Source organism: Pseudophryne corroboree, chromosome 2 (genome assembly GCF_028390025.1).
Source record: "Pseudophryne corroboree isolate aPseCor3 chromosome 2, aPseCor3.hap2, whole genome shotgun sequence".
Lineage (NCBI taxonomy): Eukaryota > Metazoa > Chordata > Amphibia > Anura > Myobatrachidae > Pseudophryne > Pseudophryne corroboree.
Window position 1 is genome coordinate 718,649,286 of NC_086445.1, and position 18,941 is coordinate 718,668,226.

The following is an 18,941-nucleotide window of genomic DNA, read 5'->3' on the forward strand; positions in this document are numbered from 1 at the left end:
ATTGTCTGGTTATTCCATGTCACCTCCCAATTTCCCGGTTTTCCGTAATTGGAGATATTGAAACATAATAAGGATCTATCTACATGATACTGGTGGAGCTTCAAACTAGGGGGCCTAGAAATATTGAATTTCTTGTCCACCGGTCTCCCACCCCGTAATTCGAGTACCTCATCTATTGCTAAAGGGTACGGTACTAATCCTGACTTGCTCTGACCTTGAGGTACTTGTGAGCACACCCAGCATTCTGTCTGGTTTAAGACCTTACCCACTAGTGAGTGGTAATCACTCAATGGATGACGGTCCATGTTGATATTAAGGCTGGACTGACATCTCTGGATGCACCCATCCTCGACTATGTTCTCACAATTCCTACAAATGCAATTTTCCTTAGCCAATAACCCTTCACAGTGCCTCCGAGCTCCCTGACTACCAGATCGCTTTCTGATACTCGCCTTTGCTCGAGTGATGTGTTGCTCTTGAGATTCTACAAATCCATCCTCGCCATCATAACCCATTCCAGATCCTTTCTCGACCTCTCTGGGACCCTCACCGAAACAGACTGTCCTGGTCAACAACAGCATTAACAGGAAAACCCGGAACGCAGTCTCTTGGGGTAAGTCCATCTTGTTAAGGGAAGAGAAGGGAAACAAGAAGGGGGAGAAAGGGAAGGAGAGAAGGAGGGTAGTGGGAGATGGAGAAAATAATAAAAAAGAAAAACTGGTGCGACAACCGCCTCTGGTCTTGTTGTTCTCCACGCTCAGGTGCCGTGACAACAGTCCTGCCTCTCAACCTTCCCGGAACAGACACTCCAGTGATACGATGTTCTCTACACTCTGCTCTTTGTCACGGGTTCTCTCTGGGTCAGCGACCTTCTTACAGTGGGACGAGTGGACCCAAGTCTCTCTTTCGGCAACCTCTAATGCTGTCGTGCTGGTTAGTAAGACTTGGTACGGTCCTTCCCACCTGTCAATAAGGCAACCTGAGCGTAGAAAATTTCGAATCATTACATAATCCCCAGGTTCAATGTCATGACAATTACTGTTCGGTAGGTCAGGAATCACCAGCTTTAGATTTCTGTTTTGATTCCTCAGCTGCTGGCTCATCTTAACCAAATATTTTACAGTCACTTCGTTATTGCATTTCAAATCATCCTGGGGGTCTATCATTACATGGGGTTGTCGACCAAAAATAATCTCAAAGGGTGATAGGTTAAGGGGGGACCTGGGAGTGGTTCTGATGCTGTACAATACTAGTGGCAAAGCTTCTGGCCACAACAATCCAGTTTCAGCCATCACTTTGCTCAGCTTGTTCTTAATAGTGCTGTTCACTCTCTCCACCTTCGCACTCGCCTGTGGGCGGTACGGAGTATGCAGCTTGCTATTAATTCCCATCAGTTTGCAAATAACCTGAAAGACTTCACCTGTAAAATGGGTACCCCTATCGCTTTCAATTATTCTAGGGATACCATATCTACACACAAATTCCTGCACAATTTTCTTTGCAGTGAACGTAGCAGTATTTGTGGCAGCAGGGAACGCTTCTACCCAAGTGGAAAACACATCAATACAGACTAACACATATTTTAAATTCCTACGCGGTGGTAACTGTATGAAATACATTTGTATTACCTGAAAAGGGCCGTCTGTCGGAGGGATATGGGATGGTTCTGTTGGTATTGACTTTCCAATATTCTTCCTCAAGCAAGTAAGACATGTCATTGCTCTCTTACCCGCATGAGAAGAGAATCCTGGCGCACACCAGTAGGCTCTCACCAGCTTACACATACCCTCTTTACCCAGATGAGTCAGACCATGTGCCGCCTCAGCTAAGCTTGGAAGATATGCTCTGGGGGCCACTGGCTTACCCTGTCCACCTGTCCAGAGTCCTGAGGACTCCTGGCAATACCCCTTTGACCTCCAGACCGCCTTTTCCTGTGGAGAACACAAATTTTGCATTTCAATAAATTTTTGTGTATTGATTGTGTTGAATGTCATCAGTGATGTGATATCTGTTTGTATGGGGGTGCTGGCTGCTGATTTAGCAGCTTCGTCTGCCCGGCTGTTACCAAGTGAGTTTGGATCTTAGTTGTAAGTGTGTGCTTTGCACTTGATAACAGCCACTCTGTCTGGTTCTTGTATCGCAGTTAGAAGCCTTTTTATGTGGGATGCATGCGCTACAGGTGTGCCAGCTGCCGTCATGAAATTTCTGAGGCGCCATAGGGCCCCGAAATCATGCACTACTCCAAAGGCATACCTAGAATCTGTGTATATATTGGCTGACTTACCCTTGGCCAATTCACACGCTCTGGTTAGGGCGACCAGCTCAGCAACTTGTGCTGAGTGCGGTGGGCCCAGGGGTTCAGCTTCTATGATACCTCTGTCATCTACGACTGCGTATCCAGTACACAAGTCTCCCAAGTCCGTCTGTCTGTGGCAACTACCATCAGTGTAAAAAGTAAAATCTACGCCTTCCAGTGGGTTGTCACTAATGTCAGGTCTTGCAGTGAAAGTCTGGTTCAGGTATTCCATACAATCATGCGTGTCAGTGTCTGCACTAAATCCTCCTTCACCATCATTCTCATCCTCCACCATTTGTGCCTGTCCAGGCACACCCGGCAGATAAGTTGCAGGATTTAGTGCGCTGCATCTCTTTATGGTGATGTTTACAGGGGCCATTAGTGCTAATTCCCACTTTGTAAACCGTGCCGATGAGACATGTCTGGTTTGGGCGGAGTTCAGTAAGGCTGACACTGCATGAGGTGTATGGATTGTCAGGTTGTGTCCTAACACTACGTCTTTGCTTTTACTCACTAGCAAAGCTATCGCTGCAACACTACGCAAGCATGTGGGGAGAGACCGCGCTACGGTGTCCAACTGTGCACTGTAGTAAGCTACCGGCCTGCTGGCATCACCATGTCTCTGGGTTAGGACACCTGCCGCACACCCAGCACTTTCCGTACTGTACAATTCAAAGGGTTTCCCATAATCTGGCATGCCTAATGCAGGTGCCTGTGATAGGCACTGTTTGAGTCTCTCAAATGCCAGTTCGGACTCATCTGTGTGCGAGATCCTGTTATGCACACCAGTGCCTGCAGGAATGTACTGGTGTTTGAACTGTTATGCACACCAGTGCCTGCAGGAATGTACTGGTGTCTGAACAGAGAGGGATGCAAAACAAATGAACTCACAGACAGACTGGGAAATATGACATAACGTACACAGAAGGTGATAGGGTAACAAAACCAACACAGAGTGAACAGAGAAGCCCAGAGGCTAAGAAACTGGGTGTCTCCCTAGTATTAGAAATGCTCAGATGGAAAAAGCAAGATGTTGTGTTTTAATACGTAGAGAACCCGAAATGCTGTTGCTAAGGGCAACAGCAAAACCCTAAAGGGTTACCAACGGGTGTGGCAGTAAACTCCTTGGTCAGAGATGGAATAATAGACACAAGGAGAGTCTCCACAATCCTAATTCTCACTTGCAGGGCCCAGGTACAGCTTACTGCCACTAAACTGACACATGGACACCCTGCACAGTGAGAGAGGATTAAGCAGGCAGGTCTGAAAGTACAGCCACAAACCTGCTGGGTTCACAGAATATCAAAAGAACCTCAGCAGGCTAAACGACTGACTCCAGTCTTACTGCTAGGTCTGGATTGGCAGAGTGTAGTACCAAATCCCCAGGCCTATTTGCAGTAAGCAACAACAAATACAAAGCTACACAGTACTGGCTAACTTTCAGGAACTGACTAACCAACAAAGATTCAGCAGCATCTGCTTAACCTGAGAAGAGGCCTTATAAAGCAGGTGCTGTCCACGCCCCCCTCAGACCTCACAGACTGTGAGCACAAAAACCAGCACCGGATCCCCTGCCTGTAACCACTGCACAGCAAAAGACCCGAACCGGAGTATCAGCTGCGCTCAGGTTACTCCGCTAGCACTTGTCTCCCGGTTGCCATGACGACGTGGCAGCACAGGGCAGGAGACCCTAACAGTACCTCCCCTCTGACGAGGGGTCAAAGAACCCCTACCACCGGGTTTATCGGGGAACTGCGAGAAGAAAGAGCGTATCAGTCTGGGGGCATGAAGATCACAACTGCGCACCCACGACTGCTCCTCCGGGCCATACCCCTTCCAGTGCACCAAAAATGACAGCCGACCCCGAACCATCTTGGAGTCAAGAATCCTTTCAACAACAAACTCCCTCTGGCCACGTATCAGAAGAGGGGAAGGTCCTCCTCTGGAAGAAGGATTACTAATCGCCCGTTTTAAAAGGGAACAATGAAATGTTTTATTGATACCCAAAGAACGGGGCAGATCTAACTGAAATGCCACCGGATTGATAACCCTGGTGATCTTATAAGGGCCGATGAACCGGGGGCCTAACTTATGAGATGGCTGTCTCAACTTCAAATTCTTGGTAGACAACCAGACGAAGTCTCCTAATTTGAAGCTGCAGGGTCTTTTCCGCTTATCAAAAACCCTTTTGGTCACTAATGACACAGACACAAGGGCTTTCTTCACTTTCCTCCAAATACCTCTAAGGACCGAAACGACAGAGGAACCACCAGGCGTGGAGTCCAGGGGGTCAAAAGAATTGGCCTTAGGATGATGCCCATACACACAAAGGAAGGGAGAGATCCCTGTAGCAGAGTGAGCCGCGTTGTTATAGGCAAACTCCGCCATTGACAGATGAGCAACCCAGTCAGTCTGACACTTGGAGACATAACACCTGAGGAACTGCTCCAAGGACTGGTTCACCCTTTCAGTCTGCCCATTAGACTGCGGATGGTAGCCTGACGACAAGCTGACAGAAATCTGGAGATCGGAACAAAATGCCCTCCAGAATTTGGCCACAAACTGGGATCCGCGGTCAGAGACCACATCAAGTGGCAACCCGTGGAGACGCACAACATGCAGCATAAATAATTCAGACAGGCGTCTGGCCGATGGCAGCCCAACCAGTGGAACGAAGTGCGCCATCTTCGAAAACCTGTCAACGACAACCCAGATGGCTGTCATCCCCGAGGATTTGGGCAAGTCCACAACAAAATCCATTGAAATGTGGGTCCATGGCTTAGATGGAATAGAGAGTGGATGTAATGGGCCAACAGGAACCCCTCTAGGAGTCTTATTTCGGGCACAGATGTCACATGCCCGAACCCACTGATCCACATCCTTAGCCACCGAGGGCCACCACACCGCCCTAGATAGCAACTCCCGAGTTCTGGCAATACCCGGGTGACCTGACGACTTCTTGGCATGGAATTCCAGGAACACTCGCTGTCTTAGCCTAGGGGGCACAAACAAAAGACCTACCAGAAGGTCTGGAGGAGCCTGCTCCTGTGCTCTAAGGACTAATGACAAGAGGTCCTGGGTAATGCCCACTTTAATACATGATGGGGACACAATGGGCAACGGCTCCTCGGTGGTCTCCTGGATTGGAGCAAAACTCCGCGAGAGCGCATCAGCCTTGATGTTTTTTGACCCAGGGCGATATGTTATCAAAAAATTAAAGCGAGCAAAAAACAAAGCCCATCGTGCCTGCCTGGCATTGAGACGCTTCGCTGACTCTAAATATGCCAAATTCTTATGGTCGGTGAGAATTGAGACCACAAACTTTGCCCCCTCAAGCCAGTGTCTCCACTCCTCGAGTGCATCCTTAATAGCCAACAATTCCCGGTTACCCACGTCATAATTCATCTCGGCAGGCGAAAATTTACGGGAAAAGTAAGCACAGGGATGAAGGCGATTATCAGACACTCCCATCTGAGAGAGCACTGCCCCAATACCCATCTCAGAGGCATCCACCTCCACCACAAAAGGACGCTCTGGATCTGGGTGTCGCAGCACCTTGGCCGAGACAAATGCCCTTTTGAGACGGGCAAAAGCCGCTTTGGCCTCACGAGACCAGTGAGCAACATCCGCCCCTTTCTTAGTGAGTGCCACCAAGGGCGCCACTATAGACGAAAATCCAGCGATAAATCGTCTATAAAAATTTGCAAAGCCCAGGAAATGCTGAAGCGCCTTCAAACTAGTGGGCTGCACCCAATCCAGGATTGCCTGTACCTTGGAACCCTCCATTTGGAAACCTTCTGGGGAGATAATATATCCTAGAAATGCGATTTGCTGAACTTCAAATTCGCACTTCTCCAGCTTCGCCCCAAGCCGGTGGTCTCTGAGTTTCTGGAGGACTAAGCGTACATGCTTCCGATGTTCCTCCAGGGAATGGGAGAAGATTAGGATGTCATCTAAGTATACAACTAAGAATCTATCCAAATATTCTCTGAGCACATCGTTCATGAAATCCTGGAAGACTGCCGGGGCATTACAGAGCCCAAAAGGCATCACCAAATATTCATAATGCCCTGAGTGGGTATTAAAGGCAGTCTTCCATTCATCCCCCTCTCTTATTCGGATTAGATTGTACGCACCGCGTAGGTCAATCTTAGAAAAAATGGTGGCAGTACGAAGCTGGTCAAACAAGACCGAAATGAGAGGCAGTGGGTATGAGTTTTTAATCGTGATACGGTTCAATTCCCTGAAGTCGATGCAGGGTCGCAATGAACCGTCCTTTTTACCCACGAAGAAGAACCCCGACCCAACTGGAGACTGTGAAGGTCTGATAAATCCTTTAGCCAAGTTCTCCTGAATGTACTCTGCCATAGCCTGAGTCTCAGGACGTGACAGGGAGTACAACCTGCTCTTGGGAAGCTTAGCATTCGGCAACAAATCAATGGCACAGTCATAGGGGCGATGGGGAGGTAGTACCTCTGCAACTTTTTTGGAGAACTGTCAGATTGTGTTCGGTCTGTGTCCCCGGAGGGGGCGCTAGTGGGTCAGTGGAGGTGGAAGGAAGGAAACGAGGAGGTTGAATAACGTTCCTGCGCATGAGCGCAAAGGTATTTTTATTAGGCAGATGTATAACAGTTATTGCAGCAGAAATAATAATAACAGGTGAAAAAAGTCAATCACTCAGTAATGAATCTGAAAGTCTATGGCAAATGAATGATAAATGAATTTGAGAAATAATATCCAGAATATAAATCAGAAGAGCAGAATGTCTTATGGAATGGTTCTGGCTTGGAAACCAGTGCAGGGTTAAAACGGGAAACTAGGCAGTAGATGATATGGCAAACCTGAGCATAAGCAGGAGACCGACTCACAGTGCAGGTGATGGGCACTGGCAGCAGCAAGCTGTGTCACAGGTGGAGGAAATGAACGCACCTGGAGTTTGTCTTCAACTGCAGGCTGAAGCACACAAGGTGGTGATGAGTGTGAAGCCTTATGCAGGTTGCAGGTATTGCTGAGCCTTGAAGTTCCACGGGAGAATGCAGAGTAACCAGGAGTATAATGTTCTTAGCAGAGAACCAGGAACTCAGGAGAGACAGGAACCGATCCTTTCATGTAGGTCGCAGATAGACACAAAGTCCAGGATGCCTGTGAGCTGTACCTGTAGCCTCCTATATACCCCATGGTACGCAGGGATTGGATGAATGCAGGAAAGGTGGGTGCGGCCACGCACCGGATTGGCCGCAGCATACTGGCTATTGCAGACTGTCATGGCGGCGCCCACGCCGCGGCCCAGCGGGGACGCGGCGCGCTACACGCCTGCTGTCTCAGCAGTGCCCCCAGGATCCAGATGATGACCCATGGCAGGGGCATAGGCGACCGGTGACCGCAGGGAGCCAGGACGGAGTCCGCAGCGGCGGACGGATGTCAGCCTGGTAAGTCGATTCCTGACAGTACCCCCTCCTTTAGGGGTGGACACCGAACACCCACGTGGTTTGGAGGGATGAGTGCTGTGGAAAACACGGACCAACCTAGGAGCATGGACATCAGATGAATTCACCCAGCTTCTCTCCTCTGGGCCATAACCGCACCAATCGACCAGGTACTGGAGACGTCCATACCGGCAACGGGAGTCCAGAATCTTGTTGATCTCAAATTCCACGCCCCGCTGAGTTCGGATCTTGGGACCTGCTGGAAGAGTATTCTGAAAGCGGTTTAGAACTAAAGGTCTGAGGAGAGAAATGTGAAAGGCATTAGGTATACGAAGTGAAGATGGTAATTTCAACTTGTAAGCCACTGGGTTGATGACACTCTCAATAGGGTAAGGACCAATGAAGCGTGGTGCAAACTTCATGGAAGGAACCCTGAGACGAAGGTTGCGGGTTGATAACCAAACTCGATCCCCAGGTTTCAAATAGGGAACCGCACGTCTCTTGCGGTCGGCAAAGATCTTATATCGACTGGAGGCTTTTTTGAGGGAAACGTGAATCTTTTTCCAAATGGTTGAAAACTGAGTTAGTGCAGAAGTGGCAGCTGGAACATCCATATGAGGAAGCTCTTGGAATTCAGGTACACGGGGATGTTGCCCATAAACTGCAAAGAATGGTGTCGTATCAGTGGCAGTATGATATCGAAAGTTATGGGCAAACTCGGCCCACGGGAGCAGATTGAACCAATCATCCTGGGAAGATGACACATATAACCTTAAAAAAGTCTCAAGTTCTTGATTGACTCTCTCTGTCTGCCCATTCGTCTGAGGATGGTATGATGACGAGAATTTCAATTTTACCTGCATGGCAGAACAGAGGGCCCTCCAAAACCTCGCTACAAACTGTACCCCCCGATCAGATATTATTTCAGAGGGTAAACCATGTAAGCGGAAAATCTCCTGTATGAAGATTTGGGCAAGTTTCGGGGCAGAAGGGAGACCCTGGAGGGGAACGAAATGAGCCATCTTGGTGAATCTGTCCACTACAACCCAAATGGTATTATGTCCCTGAGAAGATGGAAGGTCAGTGATAAAATCCATGGACAGATGAGACCAAGGACGACTAGGGACAGACAAGGGTTGTAACTGACCTGCTGGTGACTGACGAGGAGTCTTGTGCTGCACACATTTAGGACAGGATGCCACGAAATCCTGGATGTCCATTTTCATCTTTGGCCACCAATATGATGCGGAAAGGAACTTGAATGTCTTCAGGACACCAGGATGACCAGTGAACTTGGACTGATGGGCCCAAGATAGCAACTTGGGACGGAGCTCTGAGGAAACAAAAGTCTTACCAGGAGGAGGAGCTGGGGAGACTTGAGAGGCAGCGAAAACCACGGGACTCAGGATGGAATGTGGCACAGAGTCAGATGTTCCTTCTTCAGATTCCATGGATCGGGATAATGCATCGGCTTTCACATTCTGTGAACCTGGGCGGAAATGAAGCTTAAAATTAAAACGTGAGAAAAACATAGCCCACCTGGACTGGCGAGGGTTAAGGCACTGGGCTGCTTTTAAATAAAGCAAGTTCTTATGATCCGTGAAGATGTTAAACGGATGTTTGGCCCCTTCTAGGAGATATCTCCATTCCTCGAGAGCCAGCTTGATTGCCAGTAACTCTTGATCTCCCACGGAGTAGTTAGCTTCTGCAGGAAGAAACTTGCGAGAATAGAATCCACACGGGTGGACTTTCCCATCAGATCCCTTCTGGGAGAGAACAGCACCTACCCCAACTGTAGAGGCGTCTACCTCCAACTCGAATGGTCTGTCGACATCTGGCTGTGACAGCACTGGAGCAGACATAAAGGCTAGCTTGATTTTCCGGAAGGCTGCCAAGGCTTCTTCTGACCAGTTGGAATGATCTGCCCCTTTCCGAGTCAGGTTGGTAATAGGAGCGATGAGAGTGGAGAATCCTCGAATAAATTTTCTATAGTAGTTGGCGAAACCCAGGAACCGCTGGATAGCTTTGAGGGAAGTTGGAATGGACCAGTTGGCAATGGCTTCCAATTTCGTCGGGTCCATCTGAAGATCCGATCCGGAGATTATATAACCCAGAAAGGGTATAGAGGGAACTTCAAAGGTGCATTTAGATAGTTTCCCGTAGAGACGATTCTCACGAAGACGTCGGAGAACTTCACAGACTTGTAGGCGATGAGATGGAAGGTCTTGAGAAAAGATAAGAATATCATCTAGGTAGACAACGAGGTATTTATACAGCACATCTCGAAAAATTTCATTCACAAAGTGTTGGAATACCGCTGGAGCATTACTCAACCCAAATGGCATTACCAGGTATTCATAATGGCCATCTCGAGTGTTGAAAGCTGTTTTCCACTCGTCACCACTCCGGATTCTGATGAGATTATAGGCACCGCGGAGATCTAACTTGGTGAAAATGCGGGCCCCCTTAACTCTATCAAAAAGTTCGGTAATGAGTGGTAAAGGATAACTATTCTTGATGGTAATGTCATTGAGACCCCGATAGTCAATGCATGGGCGCAGTCCTCCATCCTTCTTTTTGACAAAGAAGAAACCTGCACCAGCGGGTGATGATGACGGACGGATGAATCCTTTCTGGAGATTCTCTCTGATGTAATTACTCATCGCCTCTGTTTCAGGAACAGATAAAGGGTAGGTGCGCCCCCTAGGTGGCTTCTTGCCAGGAAGGAGATCGATGGGACAATCCCATTCCCTATGGGGCGGCAGAATATCAGCAGCCTTTTCACAGAAGACGTCTGCGAAGTCTTGATAAACTGCTGGAAGACTTAGCTGTGACTTTACTTCGGTTGATTTAATGGGACACACTTGGGCTAAGCAGGATTGGTGACAATGTGAACCCCATGAGGTAAGCTGCAACGTTGTCCAGTTGAACTGTGGGTTATGTAGCTGGAGCCAAGGCATGCCCAAGACAATCTCCTGGGTGGCCTGAGGGATGACCAGGAACTTGATCAGTTCTGAATGAAGAAATCCAACTCCCAGAACCACTGGGGTAGTTTGATGTGAAATGTTCCCCTTAGAGATTCTACTACCATCCACAGCAGTAATGTATACAGGACAAGAAAGTTCACAGGTAGACAGACGAAATTTATTTACGGCAGCTTGGGTGATAAAATTTCCTGCAGCACCGCAGTCCACTAATGCTGACGCAGACTGGAGCCCAACGGAGGTTTCTAGAGTCACTGGAAGAATGAGGTCTTGTTGGGAAGGAGCTTGACTGAGAGATCCTAACTTGACTCCTCCCTTACAAGTCAGGATCTGGCGTTTCCCGAACGCATCGTGCAGGAGTTAATTTGATGACCCGCAGCAGCACAGTACAGGCAGAGCCTCTCCCGTATTCTTCTTGCCCGCTCTTCAGGAGATAGGCGGGACCTATTAATCTGCATAGGCTCGTCAGAAGAGGGAGACTGGAACTGTACAGGAGGTATGTACCTTGGTCTGCGAGACTCACTCCGAGCGCGTTCATTATTGCGTTCGCGGATGCGAGAGTCCAGCTTAATACATAGGGAGATCAAATCAGGCAGTTGAACAGGAATGTCACGGGTTGTCAATTCGTCCTTGATCCGATCCGAAAGTCCGTGCCAGAAGGCTGCTACCAGAGCTTGGTTGTTCCACTGGATCTCTGCAGCCAACGTCTGGAACTGGATGACATGTTGTCCCATGCTTCGGTTACCTTGACGAAGTTGGATCAGGTCTGCCGAAGCTGATGTTGCTCGACCAGGTTCGTCAAAGATCCGTCTAAAGGTTGACACGAAGTCTGAGTAGTTGTTGATCAGAGGGTCAGCACGTTCCCACAGAGGAGACACCCAACTCAGAGCAGAACCAGAGAGTAAGGAAATGATGTAGGCAACCTTGGACCTTGGTGTGGGAAAGTTATGTGGCAATAACTCAAACTGTATTTCACACTGATTGAGAAAGCCGCGACATAGTTTAGGACTGCCATCATATTTGCTCGGCACGGGCAGGTGCAGGCGTGATACTGGAACTGATGCAGCCGACGTAGAAGAATTTACAGCACTGGCAGGTGCTGGAGTAACTGGAACAGTAGGTGAAAGTACACTGGGCAGGGATTGCTGCAGTGTATCCAATCGGGAGGACATCCCTTGTAGAAAGTGAAGCATCTGCTGCTGCGCAACCTCTTGACCATCCAGACGGGAGACCAGATCTTGCAAGGCCTCTGACCCCACACTCCGTCCACCATCCGAGTCCATCGATCCTGGACTTACTGTCAGATTGTGTTCGGTCTGTGTCCCCGGAGGGGGCGCTAGTGGGTCAGTGGAGGTGGAAGGAAGGAAACGAGGAGGTTGAATAACGTTCCTGCGCATGAGCGCAAAGGTATTTTTATTAGGCAGATGTATAACAGTTATTGCAGCAGAAATAATAATAACAGGTGAAAAAAGTCAATCACTCAGTAATGAATCTGAAAGTCTATGGCAAATGAATGATAAATGAATTTGAGAAATAATATCCAGAATATAAATCAGAAGAGCAGAATGTCTTATGGAATGGTTCTGGCTTGGAAACCAGTGCAGGGTTAAAACGGGAAACTAGGCAGTAGATGATATGGCAAACCTGAGCATAAGCAGGAGACCGACTCACAGTGCAGGTGATGGGCACTGGCAGCAGCAAGCTGTGTCACAGGTGGAGGAAATGAACGCACCTGGAGTTTGTCTTCAACTGCAGGCTGAAGCACACAAGGTGGTGATGAGTGTGAAGCCTTATGCAGGTTGCAGGTATTGCTGAGCCTTGAAGTTCCACGGGAGAATGCAGAGTAACCAGGAGTATAATGTTCTTAGCAGAGAACCAGGAACTCAGGAGAGACAGGAACCGATCCTTTCATGTAGGTCGCAGATAGACACAAAGTCCAGGATGCCTGTGAGCTGTACCTGTAGCCTCCTATATACCCCATGGTACGCAGGGATTGGATGAATGCAGGAAAGGTGGGTGCGGCCACGCACCGGATTGGCCGCAGCATACTGGCTATTGCAGACTGTCATGGCGGCGCCCACGCCGCGGCCCAGCGGGGACGCGGCGCGCTACACGCCTGCTGTCTCAGCAGTGCCCCCAGGATCCAGATGATGACCCATGGCAGGGGCATAGGCGACCGGTGACCGCAGGGAGCCAGGACGGAGTCCGCAGCGGCGGACGGATGTCAGCCTGGTAAGTCGATTCCTGACAAGAACACGTCCGCAAAATCTGCATAACACCCTGGCAATCCTGGCAAACTTAGCTGCGAGAGCCTGACTGGAAGGCTCAAGCAACTCCTGAAACAATCAGTACCCCAACTAAGAATCTCCCCAGAGACCCAGTCAAATTGAGGACTGTGGGCCCTTAACCAGGGTAACCCCAACACCAATGGGGCAAAAGTACAGACAGTCACATAAAAGGACAATTTTTCAGAGTGTGTGGCTCCAATAAACAAAGAAATCTGGCTAGTGCAAGAGGTAATTTTACCCTGGGATAATGGTTCCCCGTTTAACCCACAAATCTCAATTTCCGACGCCAAGGGTACTAAGGAAACAGAGTGTTTCAGGGCGAATTGGCGGTCCATAAAAACCCCGTCGGCCCCACTGTCCACAAAGGCCCCAGTCTTGACAGTTTGACCGAGGATCTGATAAAAGTCTTCTTGGGAAATTCTGACTTCTAGCCTGACAGGATATTTCCCATCACCCTCAGGCCCTGAAGTTTTCCGGCTTTTCTGGGCATTATACTACCACATGACCCTTATTCCCACAGTACAAACACAACCCCTGCTGTCTCCTCCGCGTCTTCTCACGCGAGGAGAGGCGGGTAGCCCCAATCTGCATAGGCTCCTCAGAAAATTCCTCAGAGTCTGAGGTTCCCTTGGGAAAGAAGGAAACCTCGGTCTCCCTTTCAAGCCTACGCTCTCTCAGCCGTCTATCCACCCGGATGGATAACTGCATGAGCTGATCCAAGCTATCAGGCAAGGGATATTGTACCAGTTGGTCTTTTATCTGGTTAGAAAGACCTCTTCGGTACTGGTGTCTCAGGGCTGGGTCATTCCACTGGGTATCATGGGCCAACCTCCGAAACTCCGTACAGTAAACCTCAACTGGCCTTCGCCCTTGCTTAAGGATCGAAATCTGAGCCTCGGCTGAGGCCGTCTTGTCAGGGTCATCATACAACATGCCCAGTGCCGTAAAAAAAGCATCAACACTTTTAAGCGACAGACAGTCAGGCTGCAACCCATATGCCCAGACCTGTGGGTCTCCTTGTAGCAAGGAAATCACTATGCCCACCCGCTGAATCTCTGACCCAGAAGACTGAGGCCTAAGCTGGAAATATAACTTGCAGCTCTCCTTGAAACAAAAGAACTGCGAGCGATCTCCAGAAAAACGATCCGGAAGATTTACTTTCGGCTCCTTAACCCCTGAAGGTGCTGCTGCTGCGGGAGCTCCGCCAGCGGCCTGGGAGGTGTGCATTTTAATGGACAAATCATTAAATTGACGAGTCAGGACCTGCACCTGATCGACCACCTGTTGCAACGTATTTTGAGGGGTATGCTCCATATTCCCACAAAATTTCAACAGGAGTATTGGGCTGCTGAATATGTTATGCACACCAGTGCCTGCAGGAATGTACTGGTGTTTGAACTGTTATGCACACCAGTGCCTGCAGGAATGTACTGGTGTCTGAACAGAGAGGGATGCAAAACAAATGAACTCACAGACAGACTGGGAAATATGACATAACGTACACAGAAGGTGATAGGGTAACAAAACCAACACAGAGTGAACAGAGAAGCCCAGAGGCTAAGAAACTGGGTGTCTCCCTAGTATTAGAAATGCTCAGATGGAAAAAGCAAGATGTTGTGTTTTAATACGTAGAGAACCCGAAATGCTGTTGCTAAGGGCAACAGCAAAACCCTAAAGGGTTACCAACGGGTGTGGCAGTAAACTCCTTGGTCAGAGATGGAATAATAGACACAAGGAGAGTCTCCACAATCCTAATTCTCAGTTGCAGGGCCCAGGTACAGCTTACTGCCACTAAACTGACACATGGACACCCTGCACAGTGAGAGAGGATTAAGCAGGCAGGTCTGAAAGTACAGCCACAAACCTGCTGGGTTCACAGAATATCAAAAGAACCTCAGCAGGCTAAACGACTGACTCCAGTCTTACTGCTAGGTCTGGATTGGCAGAGTGTAGTACCAAATCCCCAGGCCTATTTGCAGTAAGCAACAACAAATACAAAGCTACACAGTACTGGCTAACTTTCAGGAACTGACTAACCAACAAAGATTCAGCAGCATCTGCTTAACCTGAGAAGAGGCCTTATAAAGCAGGTGCTGTCCACGCCCCCCTCAGACCTCACAGACTGTGAGCACAAAAACCAGCACCGGATCCCCTGCCTGTAACCACTGCACAGCAAAAGACCCGAACCGGAGTATCAGCTGCGCTCAGGTTACTCCGCTAGCACTTGTCTCCCGGTTGCCATGACGACGTGGCAGCACAGGGCAGGAGACCCTAACAGTACCTCCCCTCTGACGAGGGGTCAAAGAACCCCTACCACCGGGTTTATCGGGGAACTGCGAGAAGAAAGAGCGTATCAGTCTGGGGGCATGAAGATCACAACTGCGCACCCACGACCGCTCCTCCGGGCCATACCCCTTCCAGTGCACCAAAAATGACAGCCGACCCCGAACCATCTTGGAGTCAAGAATCCTTTCAACAACAAACTCCCTCTGGCCACGTATCAGAAGAGGGGAAGGTCCTCCTCTGGAAGAAGGATTACTAATCGCCCGTTTTAAAAGGGAACAATGAAATGTTTTATTGATACCCAAAGAACGGGGCAGATCTAACTGAAATGCCACCGGATTGATAACCCTGGTGATCTTATAAGGGCCGATGAACCGGGGGCCTAACTTATGAGATGGCTGTCTCAACTTCAAATTCTTGGTAGACAACCAGACGAAGTCTCCTAATTTGAAGCTGCAGGGTCTTTTCCGCTTATCAAAAACCCTTTTGGTCACTAATGACACAGACACAAGGGCTTTCTTCACTTTCCTCCAAATACCTCTAAGGACCGAAACGACAGAGGAACCACCAGGCGTGGAGTCCAGGGGGTCAAAAGAATTGGCCTTAGGATGATGCCCATACACACAAAGGAAGGGAGAGATCCCTGTAGCAGAGTGAGCCACGTTGTTATAGGCAAACTCCGCCATTGACAGATGAGCAACCCAGTCAGTCTGACACTTGGAGACATAACACCTGAGGAACTGCTCCAAGGACTGGTTCACCCTTTCAGTCTGCCCATTAGACTGCGGATGGTAGCCTGACGACAAGCTGACAGAAATCTGGAGATCGGAACAAAATGCCCTCCAGAATTTGGCCACAAACTGGGATCCGCGGTCAGAGACCACATCAAGTGGCAACCCGTGGAGACGCACAACATGCAGCATAAATAATTCAGACAGGCGTCTGGCCGATGGCAGCCCAACCAGTGGAACGAAGTGCGCCATCTTCGAAAACCTGTCAACGACAACCCAGATGGCTGTCATCCCCGAGGATTTGGGCAAGTCCACAACAAAATCCATTGAAATGTGGGTCCATGGCTTAGATGGAATAGAGAGTGGATGTAATGGGCCAACAGGAACCCCTCTAGGAGTCTTATTTCGGGCACAGATGTCACATGCCCGAACCCACTGATCCACATCCTTAGCCACCGAGGGCCACCACACCGCCCTAGATAGCAACTCCCGAGTTCTGGCAATACCCGGGTGACCTGACGACTTCTTGGCATGGAATTCCAGGAACACTCGCTGTCTTAGCCTAGGGGGCACAAACAAAAGACCTACCGGAAGGTCTGGAGGAGCCTGCTCCTGTGCTCTAAGGACTAATGACAAGAGGTCCTGGGTAATGCCCACTTTAATACATGATGGGGACACAATGGGCAACGGCTCCTCGGTGGTCTCCTGGATTGGAGCAAAACTCCGCGAGAGCGCATCAGCCTTGATGTTTTTTGACCCAGGGCGATATGTTATCAAAAAATTAAAGCGAGCAAAAAACAAAGCCCATCGTGCCTGCCTGGCATTGAGACGCTTCGCTGACTCTAAATATGCCAAATTCTTATGGTCGGTGAGAATTGAGACCACAAACTTTGCCCCCTCAAGCCAGTGTCTCCACTCCTCGAGTGCATCCTTAATAGCCAACAATTCCCGGTTACCCACGTCATAATTCATCTCGGCAGGCGAAAATTTACGGGAAAAGTAAGCACAGGGATGAAGGCGATTATCAGACACTCCCATCTGAGAGAGCACTGCCCCAATACCCATCTCAGAGGCATCCACCTCCACCACAAAAGGACGCTCTGGATCTGGGTGTCGCAGCACCTTGGCCGAGACAAATGCCCTTTTGAGACGGGCAAAAGCCGCTTTGGCCTCACGAGACCAGTGAGCAACATCCGCCCCTTTCTTAGTGAGTGCCACCAAGGGCGCCACTATAGACGAAAATCCAGCGATAAATCGTCTATAAAAATTTGCAAAGCCCAGGAAATGCTGAAGCGCCTTCAAACTAGTGGGCTGCACCCAATCCAGGATTGCCTGTACCTTGGAACCCTCCATTTGGAAACCTTCTGGGGAGATAATATATCCTAGAAATGCGATTTGCTGAACTTCAAATTCGCACTTCTCCAGCTTCGCCCCAAGCCGGTGGTCTCTGAGTTTCTGGAGGACTAAGCGTACATGCTTCCGATGTTCCTCCAGGGAATGGGAGAAGATTAGGATGTCATCTAAGTATACAACTAAGAATCTATCCAAATATTCTCTGAGCACATCGTTCATGAAATCCTGGAAGACTGCCGGGGCATTACAGAGCCCAAAAGGCATCACCAAATATTCATAATGCCCTGAGTGGGTATTAAAGGCAGTCTTCCATTCATCCCCCTCTCTTATTCGGATTAGATTGTACGCACCGCGTAGGTCAATCTTAGAAAAAATGGTGGCAGTACGAAGCTGGTCAAACAAGACCGAAATGAGAGGCAGTGGGTATGAGTTTTTAATCGTGATACGGTTCAATTCCCTGAAGTCGATGCAGGGTCGCAATGAACCGTCCTTTTTACCCACGAAGAAGAACCCCGACCCAACTGGAGACTGTGAAGGTCTGATAAATCCTTTAGCCAAGTTCTCCTGAATGTACTCTGCCATAGCCTGAGTCTCAGGACGTGACAGGGAGTACAACCTGCTCTTGGGAAGCTTAGCATTCGGCAACAAATCAATGGCACAGTCATAGGGGCGATGGGGAGGTAGTACCTCTGCAACTTTTTTGGAGAACACGTCCGCAAAATCTGCATAACACCCTGGCAATCCTGGCAAACTTAGCTGCGAGAGCCTGACTGGAAGGCTCAAGCAACTCCTGAAACAATCAGTACCCCAACTAAGAATCTCCCCAGAGACCCAGTCAAATTGAGGACTGTGGGCCCTTAACCAGGGTAACCCCAACACCAATGGGGCAAAAGTACAGACAGTCACATAAAAGGACAATTTTTCAGAGTGTGTGGCTCCAATAAACAAAGAAATCTGGCTAGTGCAAGAGGTAATTTTACCCTGGGATAATGGTTCCCCGTTTAACCCACAAATCTCAATTTCCGACGCCAAGGGTACTAAGGAAACAGAGTGTTTCAGGGCGAATTGGCGGTCCATAAAAACCCCGTCGGCCCCACTGTCCACAAAGGCCCCAGTCTTGACAGTTTGACCGAGGATCTGATAAAAGTCTTCTTGGGAAATTCTGACTTCTAGCCTGACAGGATATTTCCCATCACCCTCAGGCCCTGAAGTTTTCCGGCTTTTCTGGGCATTATACTACCACATGACCCTTATTCCCACAGTACAAACACAACCCCTGCTGTCTCCTCCGCGTCTTCTCACGCGAGGAGAGGCGGGTAGCCCCAATCTGCATAGGCTCCTCAGAAAATTCCTCAGAGTCTGAGGTTCCCTTGGGAAAGAAGGAAACCTCGGTCTCCCTTTCAAGCCTACGCTCTCTCAGCCGTCTATCCACCCGGATGGATAACTGCATGAGCTGATCCAAGCTATCAGGCAAGGGATATTGTACCAGTTGGTCTTTTATCTGGTTAGAAAGACCTCTTCGGTACTGGTGTCTCAGGGCTGGGTCATTCCACTGGGTATCATGGGCCAACCTCCGAAAC

General features: G+C 49.2%; 1 protein-coding gene across 1 annotated transcript in view; it reads left to right on the forward strand.

The window, feature by feature from the left end:
- The window catches only part of DDX20 (DEAD-box helicase 20), a 314,615-nt gene that overhangs the window by 67,699 nt on the left and 227,975 nt on the right, over positions 1 to 18,941 (forward strand). The gene's annotated exons all lie outside the window — the stretch shown is intronic.